At 31.2% G+C, this 13,069-nt stretch overlaps 1 protein-coding gene across 1 annotated transcript in view; it reads right to left on the minus strand.

Annotated features, from left to right (window-relative positions):
• Positions 1-13,069, minus strand: part of LOC111618625 (protein BCL9 homolog) — a 208,512-nt gene that overhangs the window by 140,843 nt on the left and 54,600 nt on the right. The gene's annotated exons all lie outside the window — the stretch shown is intronic.

The raw sequence follows: 13,069 nt of genomic DNA on the forward strand, positions 1-13,069 counted from the left end.
ATTTACTTCTAATTATCATTCAAAATCCTAAATCTTTTTAAAAGTGAGATGTGCTTGAAATTTGGAGGTAATATGGTTTTTTTTTTTTTTTTTTAAATTCGTAAACATACAAATATAACTTTTTCATATATGTATAAAGTAGTTGATTGATTAATTAAAAATCTATTAATGTGAGGTAGATAATAAGGACTTAGGACCAAGGGCAAAAAGCAATTTTCTTTATAACTGATTGATGTTTATATATCAATCAATTGCTTTAGCATATTAGCATTAAAAAATTAAGCAATTTTCATCTAATGGAACAGATGAAAATTGCTTTATTTTTTATGTTAATATGGAAATTAATGATCAAAGAAATATATTGCTAAAAATAGATAAAGTTATCATCTATTAATAATTTTAAAACATTTGAAATTGGTTGATAGAGTGGAGTAAAAACTTGTAATCCAAATGTTCAAATTCAATTTCTACTAAAAATTTCAACAATTCAAAATTATCACATAAAATAACAAAACTAATGTGTCATTATTGTAATTTCCTTATTATGTTAATTTCTGTAATAATTAAACAAAAAGCCTATCAAGCAAGTGTGCTTTACAATAATCGACTTTCTAACTTAATTATAAAAACTTCAACAGATATGCACAAGATATGATAATGGTATTGACTGATTAGTTCCAATATAATATCAAATTCAGTTGAATCAAATATGTAACAATATTGATTCATGTAAATCTGTCTCAACATCACAGAGTATTCTAATAATTAATACAGACTCCTGATACTCATTTTTACAAATTCTAGATATGCTTTTGAGAAAACTTATACAGAAGCCCACAGGCTCTTCAAAATCAAAGTATGTTCATTAGATTAAAAGTAATTAGAAATGTTTATGCCAAAAATTGCAGGTGCTCATTCTTGCCTAGATCACCATAACAACAAGTGCAAATTATTGGAACTGTTTTTGTTTTTGAAATAATTTAAACCGTTGTCAAAAATTTTATGAAACTTTACGGTTACATGTGGTATGCAGAATAAAGAGAAAGTTGTGATTTCATTTTGTATGAATGTGAACTTTATATAGCATAATTCATGCAGATTCTTTTTTTTTATTCTTTAGTTTGTACTCATTATTCTAGAATTGCATTGCTAGAGCAAACCATCTTGATTTTGAGAAGAAAATCTTGTGGTTTTTTGATGCAAAAGAAGAGAGCTGATCTGGGAATGATGCAAGTACAGATGAAAAAGTAGATGACATGAAAGTTGAGGTTGTTGTGATGACTGACACAGACAAAGATGAACTTGCTCATTATATTGACAGTGCCAATGACAGTGGGTGCACAGTACATCAGCATTAACCTAATTGTAAGTGTAGGAGACTGGAGATTTCATGTTCTGAAGAGTTAAAATATGAAAGTGGCATAATTGAAAACCCTCTGTCTGCTCCAGAAAATCTAAGTATACTTGTTCCTCTAAAAATAATTATTAGAAAAAAATACATCATTGCTGCTCTGTGCAACATGCTAGTCAATCATCTTGTTACATTCCAAACAGAAATATTATTCATTTTGTTCAGTTGCCTGTTGGACATGTGAAGGAAATTAATTAACACAAAATGACTACTAATCTTAACACTGCATTGAGTAACAACAAACCACAAAATCTTTTTATAACAGTGTTGTGTCCTATAACAATCTTCACAAATGTTTTCAACCTCCACCGAGGTCTGCTTCTGGTGGTGACTAAACGGTGTCTCCTCTTGACCGTTGGAACGATGATGCCCGAGATGTAAATAATGCGCGTATCACGTTTCACCCCTCCGCTTGCCCCAGTTCGAATTCTTTGAATAAGAATCTCCATGCCTGCGTGATCGTTTCTCCATCTTTAAAGTTGATGCAGGTGCCCCCAACGTTGGCCTTATAAATCTCCCAGGCCTCCAGGTGATGGATGTGATCAATACAAAATGCCTGTCTGATTACTTTGGTGTTTTGGAAGTCTGCCCGAATTTCCAGGTTGATAACGTAGGCCGACAAGGCATGGTGTGCCTGTTATTTTTAATATCCAATTGATGCTCACGTAACCGTTTTTGTGTTGAGTGGACAGTAGAGCCAATGTAAACCAAGTCTCTATGGAATCTATCATCCCTGATGAGAATGGAGTATACCCCTGGGGCCTTGTTGAGATCTATCGCGTCCTTGGCATTGCGCAGCAGGTCATAAATAGCGCCAGTTCTCCTGTATGCAATCTTCGTGTGATTACGGCAAGCAATCTCCCTGTATACGAGGTCTAAATGTTGGTTGAATCGGACAACTGCGTGCCTATCATTCTTAACAGGTTGGTGGCTGCTGTCCAGCGTAGGCAGCGTACCACTGCGGCATGGGGGATGGTCGGCGCAGGCAAGGGCTAAACCGCGTATCATGCCTTTACTGTAGCCATGCTCAACGGCAATTTTTTCTATGCAGTGGAGCTCTAAATGAAGTTTGTGTGGTGCATGAAGGCTGGTAAGGAGAATTAATTTCCTCATCCATCTAAGTGAAGAGTTTATAAAGCTTTGTACTTTTAGAAAACTTAAAAATTTATAAACAAATGTTTTTACAATTTCAAATTTTAATGCATTTTATTTTATTAAAAATTTATGAAGAACCCCACACCTTTCTTATGGAAAAATGAGTTTAGGTGAAATTGAATAAAAATAAAATATGTAATTTATGAGGTCTTGTTCAAAATTTTCCCAATAGTCAGATGGCTTGAAACTGGACCTTTTTTATTACAGGTTCTTAGTGTGCAATTCACAAGGGAAAGAGTTTGGTGTTTGTAAAATGAGGAAATAACAAACCATGGATTATGTATTATCATTAATACTTTAACACAAACAAAAATATAAACATCCTAAAGTGAATGGCAAGGAGACGCACATTAAACAACTACTCCAACAGGATTAGACTTCCATTACATCCATGTCATTAATCCCATATGATGCTGAGAACAGATCCTGAATAATTCATAACACATATGATGCTGATTGTTTATTTTCTGGAAAAACAGTTGTGTGTCAATTTATTGTTTAAGTAGTTTAATCTTCTGATTTCATGGTAACAATCAAAATTATGTGAATTGTACACTTTGAGAGCACATAACAAAAAACAGTCTGACCATTGAAACTTTTAATCAGGCTCTCATTAACTACAAAATATTTCATTTTCAGTCAATTTCATATACACCCATTTTCCACAAGAAAGGTGAAGATCCTTAGTTTTTGCATTTGATAAAGATTCTACAAAATCTATTCGAATTAATATTCAATAGAAATAAATAATGACTCCATATTATATCAATTCAACAATACACTTTGATTCTTTGATGAAGATTTATACTAATGTTATGAATTTAAATCAAGTTTATAATGTTCCATGATTTAAAGCACCATCAACTGCCATTTGGCAGTTGATGGTGCATTAAATCATGCAATTGATGCAAATGGCAGTTGATGGTGCATTATTGCAATGTATCAGGTTTTAGTAAAAGTTGTCTGTATTCCATATTTATCTAGTTTAAATCAAGAAGATTAAAAAGATAACTCAGTTTACAGTTGTATTTGTTGATGAAACTTGGGTTTTGTATATACTGTATTATAGTTTACATAAGAATCAATACAATTAACTACTTTATGCTGATGAATGTGACATATGTTGATCTTCTAATATATAATCTTTTCATAAAGGTTAAAATTTGATAATCAAATACATTGTGTTTCCTTTTGATAATAGCTCATTGACAAGTTGGCATGCAAGCAGAATCTGTTCTACTTGTCAGTTAAGATACAGATCATCCTCATTTATGGCTTCTTTATGATCTTGAAACATCCTGTGTGTATCAAATGTCAATTTTCAGAAATCGTCTCCAGAACTTTGTTATTACATTTTCAGATACAACCATAAATCTTTCTATTTTTGAATGCCTTCATCTGTTTCCATTCTTCCAATAACTTTCCATCTCTACTCTTGTCCAGAACATGTTTGATATATCATTACATAATTTCTGCACATCTTGCATTTTTGATTTTTTTCACTGCAGTACAATATAACAAACTTGAGGGGGACTCAGAAACATTTATTAAACTGAAAGTTTGTAATAAAAATGTATAAATTATCAAACAAATGATTAAATATTAAATTGTCATAGAAAACAATGATGCTATTTCTATATGTTACTTATCTCTTTTTTTTTTTTTTTTACTTATTTCACATAAATAAAGTAATTCAGTTCTGAATTTCGCAATTTAATTCACCTCAAAATCATATTCTTTCTACATTTTGGTTTCCTACAGTATTCCAGAGGGAGGACCAGAAGGAGCCCTCTAATATATCTCTCCCCTGAATGTCACTTTGAGCCATCTTATCCTCAAGCCTTAAATGAAGAATAAGGTAATTAAGCAAATGACTGTAATTTTTAATTTATTTAATTTAAAATACAATATATGCTCTCAATTTTAGTAATGTCTTGCCCCTATATACCACACTTTTCTTGATAACAACAGAGGTATGACAGTCATTTATATAACTCCTTTCAGGGGAAAATTTTTGAATTAAAATAACATGACTTCTGATGCAAATCAGAAGTTCATATATAGTTAATCAAGGCCTCCTGCTCTAAGCTTTCCATAGTTTTGGCTTTCATCTATCTAACTCCATTCTTGAGATTAAGGAAAGACGGACAGATGGATAATGGTGGTAATATATAGGTCTACAATTTTTTTTCAAATTGCAGTACAATGACAAAATTAAAATAAGCACAAACAACCATCCTTACATCTGTATCTATAACAACTTGTGGCTCTTGTTGAGGTTAGTATACTTGCAACTCATTAGTTGCTTCCAAGCTTGCTCCTCTCCCTTGGATAGTTGTTTACCAGTTGGAATACAATAGCAAAAAAAGGAAAATAAGTTGCAACATAATTGTTAAAGTTTAAAATTTTAAGAGTTCTATCTCAGCAGAATAGACAAAAATAGAACATTAAACGAAAAGTTCATTATAAATATGTTCATAAAACTGAAAGATATCATTGCACTTTCCTGTTAGAATAGTAAAAATCTGTTTGTAATTCTGAGAAGTTCATTATAACAAGATTAATATATTTTTGATAAATTTCACTTATAATTATGCTTCTTATAACTTTTCTTTTATAATTAATTTAGGTTTATTTTAAATATTTTTTTTAACTTAATACATCAAAATTGACACGCGTCTTAAATTTAGATGATATTTCATATTTTTTCCCCACACAGAAATTTGAAAACCTCCTTAATTAAATTACAAAATATCACTGAATATTCAATGTTATGTTAACTCATTGATGTTGAAAATTCTTTACAATAATATAAATTTTTATTATAATTTTATTTTTACACTTAGATAACCAAGTCTAAATTATTCTAATAACCAAATTACAGTGGCAGATAAACGGAGCAATTAGAGGGCCATTCCCAATCAGCAAAACAAGTGACCTGAGAAGTCCAGTAGTGTAATTGGCAGCAGATGTGCAAGGTAGACAAATGTAGCTTCAAGTCCAGCTCAAGTCTACCTTTGGTATGTAATATTTATTGCATTAATTAGCTAGGTTCTAGCCAAAAGTTAATCCAGTACAGTAGAACCTCGAAAACTCGGCTCTCGATAACCCGGCACTCTGGATAACTCGGCCACACCCTGGCAGGGCAAAAAAATCCTTAGTTAATTAATTTTCATTATAGACAGCNGGATATATCGACGGGGATGCTCGGTAGAAGGCAATAAATGCCACCTTGCGGCTACCAATGGAACTATCGATGTGTTTTCTACCTTTCATTTCTTAAGAACTAGATAAGTCCTGGCTATTCTTCCACAGTAAATGAAAGTCTGCCCCAGTCAACAAAGTTAGGTCAACCAAATTTCAGTGATAAGCTTAGGCTATATATAATAAGAAGTAACGGATCCGGTGATTTTTTTTTTAAATTACGGCTATTGAAAACACACAAAATTATGTTTATATTTTTTATTACAATCATTCACCGTTTTCGGTTGTTTTAGTTAAATAATACACAAGTCAAAAGCTGATATGTTGTACACATGTCAATTCAGCGCACAAAATCGCTTTTTTTTTGTTGTTTTGTTTGAGGAAATTTGAAATTCTTGCAGACAAATTGGTAAAGTCCTGTTGGTAGTAGGCCTATGAGGTCGAGGGAATAACCAAACGAATTACGACCGCACGAAATTTCACAGTTTTACACAACACCATATAGAAGATAAACAAATTTTTACCACAAAACGCGAAATGTTCGTGTTTCTTGAAAACTTTTCCGCTTATAGCGCCTTCGTCCTCTATTGATTTCGGATTTTTTTTTTTAATATATATATTCGGTGGTCTGTAAAAACTGTAGGGTTTCTCTTCTTAGATATTCTTTTTTTTCGCATATTTTCAGCCCCTTTATAAGTCTACAAAAATAGCTCCGTGTAGTTTATGAACTGTAATGTTTCTCTTTTAAAATTCCTGCTTCTGGAAATCTTGGAAGAATATAACGCGCTTTGACTGAAAAAATTTCTTATTTGTTTATTATTATTATTATTATTGTATTACTCTTATTAGCATATCTTTTGTAATGGTTTTTTTTCCGTTATAAAGGGCAGGATTGCATAATATTAATGATGGGATATACATATTCTACCAACTCTTTAAAATTTCTTCTAACAACATTCATAAAATCGGTTGCATATTGATATTTTCCGTTTCGAAAAAAGATAATATATAAAGGAGAGTGCGAATCGCAAACGTGGTTCCTAATTTAAACGCAAGAAAGGACCAAAAATGACTTTTTTTTTTATTGCTATACTTCCGTCGTCATCTATTAGTGGGCCCATACTTGATTAACAAACGCTCCGAGGACGACTTAATTGAGCATTTGCCGATCTTCTTCATGTTTTGTTTTTTTTTTTTTAATTGCATGGATTAACCTAACCCATGCTATTGCGTGATGTGCAGAAATGAAGAGGTGGCGAAGGGTCAAAAGGACCGTTATCACAGCATCGACAGGTGCATCATCGTTAGTCGTCGTTAAAAAAAATTTGTACGACGACAACGATCACAACCACGAAGATTGGCAGAAAAACTAAAAAATAAACACTTGCTTCCTTTAGGGGTTATTCGAAAGTGGTCCACATCACGTACAAGTTGCGATGCGTGTTTCGAAGTCCGGTCGAATATCCCCATAAGGTTCCGGTTCTTCCGGTAGCTCCTTGTCTGTTGGCACAAGATGCTTTTGACTAGATGGTTGTTGTTGTGGTTCAGTGTCCTCTTCGTCGTCTATTGTCGAATAGATATTTTCTGCAGGAGAAAGAGGAGAAAGAGGGTTGGATCCTTGGGGTTGGAGTTTTGGGTGGAATGTACTAAATTGTGGCACAGGTCTGCGTCGGGACGGCTGAGAAGATAGCCTTGGTGACGTCAATCCCGGAACATATGGAGGGGGAGGAGGAGAATTTCTTGTATATCCACCGAGAGGAGAAACTGGGGACAGATTTGAATTGGTAGGCTGTGGATATGAATTTGGATGGTCCGAAATGTCCAAAGGATTAGTCATTTCTTCTTCTGGATGGCACATCCTAGATGGTACATTGGACGTTCTGTCAAAGTCGGGATAAGCTAAATCTGGTCCCAACATCCCTTTACTCATATAATAATTTTGTTTGGCTTGAAAGCTGTCACTCGAATGCCCATCTTTATTTCTTTCTAGAGACTGCGTGTGTTTACACGTATCGTGACCCGAATTACTTCTGTACAGACCTCTGGATCCTCTCACTGCTCCTCCGTCTTCGCTGGCACCTCCTTCTCCATCACTTGACCCCACATCCCTGCACAGATCTCCACCAGTAGATCCCCTAATACTGCTAGTTCCAGAACAAGGTCTGCTACCATCTTCTCTCGCTAAACTTAGTTCGTCTTCCGCAAAGTCATCCTCACTGTCCATAGTTCTCCCTTCGGCTTCGCTATCTTCCACGTCCGAATTATAGCTACGAATGTCTGCTCTTTCTTCGGAACCACCAGACACTTCTTCGTAGATAGGATTAAAGTGATCTTTATTCTTCTTAGATCTTCCTCGTTGTTCGGAATGATGATGATGAGTATGAGGATGATGGGGATAAAAATTTCCTTGCCTTAACGGGATCAGATGAGTAGGTCCAAAATTATCGTACTTTACTTCCAGCAACTATAAAAAAAAGAGAAAAGAAAAAGTTAGATAATTGTTAAAAGAATTTTGCAAATAGAGATATTTCTAGTTTAGGAAAATGCTGATGAAGTCAAAATTGGAGACAAACATATGGAATGAATTATCCACGCATTTCCTAAACCCGGAAGGAAGGCCCCAAGAAATTTAATCGGGCAACGAATGATAGAATTTCTGGTTAAGGACGCAATTAAGAGTTGAAAATAATTTTTTCCGACTCCATTCCTAGTCGATTATTAAAAGAGCAATTCGGCAGGACATCACTCGAAGCGTAAAAGCAATCTGAAATTAATCACTGGAATTAAATGATAAAGAAAATATAACCATCAAGTGGAAATAATTTGAGAAAATATTCCCTTTAAATTAGAACTGTGGAAATTAACTCCTTGAGCAAGTATAACACAGAACAGAAACTTCTTCAAATTCGGTTTAGGCTGAAAATAAACCATTTCCGCGTTATTGAAGTTATCGACGAAAAGTTTTTTTCGGGTTTCCTCTAAGTGAATTTAATCTGAGTGACGTCAAAGGAAAAAAAAGAAAAAAAGTGGAATAGAAAGGGAGTTGAAGAACTCGCGTGCATCGGAAAGAGCCTTATCGTCGACAAACACTCGAAGGAAAGATACTCAAACTTCTAAAGCGAGCTTGTAATAGACTCGGGACAAAACTCGGCAGGAGAAGGGCTCAGCTACGGAGTTTGTCAATTTTGTGTCGTCATAGCAACCTTACACTTTCCCCACGTGACCGATGGCACGTGAAATTGATTCTGTCCTGACAGCAGACCTCTAAGAAGGTGTGCGAACTCTACCCTCGCCAAACTAAGATACCCTTACTCTACCATACAAACAGACGGAGTCATTTTTCAAACGACAGTTGGTGAGGAAGGTTAGTAGATGGGAAGGAAAAGAGGAAGGAAAGAGAGAGAGAGAGAGAGAAAGAGAAAAAAAAAAATACATCTAATATTATAATTTCAATAAATATACACAATTTTAAAGTTTCCAAATACACAATAATAATTGAATTTTTCTAAGAAATTAAAAAAAAAAAAATTCATTTTTCACTAAGAAAATTCAATAGTGACCATATAAATTTAGCTTTTGCTCAAAACAGAGAGACTTGCTATAGCTGACTTGCATCAGTTCAGCTGAATCAAAATCTAAAATAATGGTAGTTTAAATAAACCAATATTTAACAATTTAAAGCATAAAATACAACAGAAATATTTATAATTTAACTTTGTTTAGGATTAAAATAATGACCACAGTGTTCACATAAACATTTAATATTTAAAAGAAAAAGAAACTATATATGAATTTTGTGTTGCATACCATCAGCAACATCTCGAAATAGATATAACTACTAAATCTTTAATACTGCATAATCACATTGATGTACATTGTTGGTATGAATTTGACTGTAATATACAGCTGAGTCTTTTTAATTTGAACATGACGGAAGCTTACATTATCAAAAATTTAAATTATTTTTAAAAATTAAATTAGGCAGTTTTATGCAAGTTTCTAAAGTTTATTATATTCCATATTTTTTGGCATTATTATATTTTATCTTTACTTTCTTTTCCACACTTCTATTCACTCAAATTTTTTAAGCTAAAGATAAACACCTTAGCAATTTCCAGCAAAATCTTAATAATTAAAAGCATTTTTGATCTCTTTGATGGATCTGCTTCAGCTGCTTACAATGTTTAAAAAGAACAAATTTACTATGCAGGTTAAAGTTTTCACAATTATAACTAATATACAAATTTTCATGCAGTGAACAATAAGTCTGTATCATGGAAGTTATGCACCCCTACAACTTATTTGTTTTGCAAATTTCAAGGAATTCCAAATGTTTCAGATTATATAAGTTGATTACTAGTTGTGTGATCTTGGGAGTCTTCCACAGTACTGTACCTCTACATCAGTTTCTATTGCACAAAAAGAATGTACAACATATATGTTCTTTTATGATTTGGTTTTAATTTTTGAATCACTCAGATATTGAATGTATTTGTTATTTTTATATGTTGTAAGCAATTGAAGCAGATCTATCAAAGTTGAATAAAATTGCTTTTGATTATTAAAATTTTGCTGAAATTTGTTAAAAGCTGTGTTTTTAACTAAAAACTTGTTTAAACGTCTAAACAAAATACATACAACTCCACTATCTAGAGGTAAAAATCACTAAAACTGTAAAATATGACAATTTCCATATCCGAATAGAATATGAATTTTCAAAGATTCTCTGAAAGCCATACTATCTATAAATGAGATGCTTACGTGCTACTTACTGTTTTTGATGTTTATTTTAGAAGTACAAGATGCACCTTGCTTTAAATTTATCCTAAAACAAATATACTAACTGTATCGTTTAAACATTAATTTAAATACAAATTTCAAGGGTACAGGTTTAAATTATCTAATAATTTGAATTGGTCAATTTCAAATTAATAAGATTCAATAGCATATGAAAATAATCTTTAGAACTCCTTGTAACAAATATATAATGCTCAAATAATGTTCTACAAAATAAATAATATGATATTAAAATAAAATTTATTAAAATACTTTCAACTTTCTAACATTGAAGATTTAAACAGAATTAATCAGTAAACAAAATACGATCAAATTACAAATGTTTTTCTTTATTTTTGAAATAATTTAAAAATTTGTATTTACAAATTCTAGTTATTGTAAACTCTCAAATATTAGAGAAGACAAAAGTATTTTAATAATATTTTATTTTCAATATGTATTTACAATATATAAAAACAGTATTAAAATAAAATATTCTATAAGCATTTATTTAATATATAGTATAGATCAATTTGAATTATTTTCTCTAACGAAAATAATTCAAATTGCTCTATTTTTCTCCTTAAACAAGTTTTATGAAAACACAAATCAAAACTTTTTGATGAGAAAACAGTTTTGCTCATTGTTTTTAGTACATATTAATATTATAAGCTTTTACAATTTTTGCTTGAACTAGTCTTAAAAAACAAGAAAAGAAAATATCAATTTCCAGATAATTGAGAAAACAGATCAATCTACACTACAAAATATATCGTCTTCCGGTTCCGCATTATCAAATTCTACTTAAAAGTAGGTCTTTGCCACTCAAATCTTTTAAAAGATAAATGAACTTTAAAGTAAGAGAGAACATGTAAATAGTGACATGTAATCAATTCACTAAATTGCAGTTAGATGACATCATATGCAATTTAGTGCTTGATTTAATTATTTTAAATATGTGTTTTTAAAAAAACAATGCATTTACATTTTGTTTTTTACAGTCAATTATTAAACATTATTAAAGATTACAGAGAAACAAATACACTAAATGCTGTTAGAGAGTTCACCTGTTTATTGTGATTTAAATATTTTTCAAGATAACTGATCCCATCTTCAAAATTCTAGATTCTAAAGACGGGTTAAAACTTTTTTTTTGTTTTAGATTTTATGTTTAATTTGTAATGTTGTAATGAAATTATAAAATATTGGGTTTTGAGGTGTTTATATACATAATGTTGTAACCTTTTAAACGTGATTTGGTCACGAGTTTCAATTGTTTTAATATTTTAATTTTGTAATGCATCATCAATTATTTTTAGAATTTTGTCACAAGTCAATGATTTTAATATTTGTTCAAATCATTATTGTTCTTTTGTTTTAACTCGTGACTAGAATTTAAAATCAGCATATAACCCATACCTTCTTTCAAATGCTTTGTTTTATGTAGAAATTCTAATACTAGCAAAATGTTTGGTTTAATACTTTTTCATCTTTTTTTACAAACTCTAGTACAAAGCATTCCTCTAATTTAACAACAAAACATTTATTTAACCTCATTAAAGGATTTAAATAGGATGATAAATTTCCGAACAATGACGACGATTATTTTTTAAGTTATAAATAAAAAACAAAGTTAATTCATTAGGAAATTTTAAGGTTTAGATTATGCTTATGCTTAATAATATTTAAAATTCCTTAATTTTAAGCCAGAGTTATAAACTTTTGAATTTAATTCAATTTTGTAAACAAGTTGGAATTTCTTAAAGATGGACAAGATACTCAAAAATATTTGAACTTAATTAAACTTATTTACATTTTAAAGCAAACTGTTCTTTGAAAAATTTAATTACATGAAAAAAAAATAGTAATTTATCAAATTCAAATCTGTTTATTGGTGAAATCTCATTTTGTTTAACAGTTTGAATTTAATTTCCATTAATTTTATAAATTTCCTCCAATGTTTGCTTAGAAAAATTATGTAAGAAAATAAATTATTCAGAAGTCTAGAAAATTTAAATTGCATAAAGTTTTTCTCAAAATCTAATTTTGANTTTTAGAAAACTTAAAAATTTATAAACAAATGTTTTTACAATTTCAAATTTTAATGCATTTTATTTTATTAAAAATTTATGAAGAACCCCACACCTTTCTTATGGAAAAATGAGTTTAGGTGAAATTGAATAAAAATAAAATATGTAATTTATGAGGTCTTGTTCAAAATTTTCCCAATAGTCAGATGGCTTGAAACTGGACCTTTTTTATTACAGGTTCTTAGTGTGCAATTCACAAGGGAAAGAGTTTGGTGTTTGTAAAATGAGGAAATAACAAACCATGGATTATGTATTATCATTAATACTTTAACACAAACAAAAATATAAACATCCTAAAGTGAATGGCAAGGAGACGCACATTAAACAACTACTCCAACAGGATTAGACTTCCATTACATCCATGTCATTAATCCCATATGATGCTGAGAACAGATCCTGAATAATTCATAACACATATGATGCTGATTGTTTA

This window comes from Centruroides sculpturatus, unplaced genomic scaffold, assembly GCF_000671375.1.
Source record: "Centruroides sculpturatus isolate CEXI.00-Female unplaced genomic scaffold, Cexi_2.0 scaffold94, whole genome shotgun sequence".
NCBI classification, from domain to species: domain Eukaryota; kingdom Metazoa; phylum Arthropoda; class Arachnida; order Scorpiones; family Buthidae; genus Centruroides; species Centruroides sculpturatus.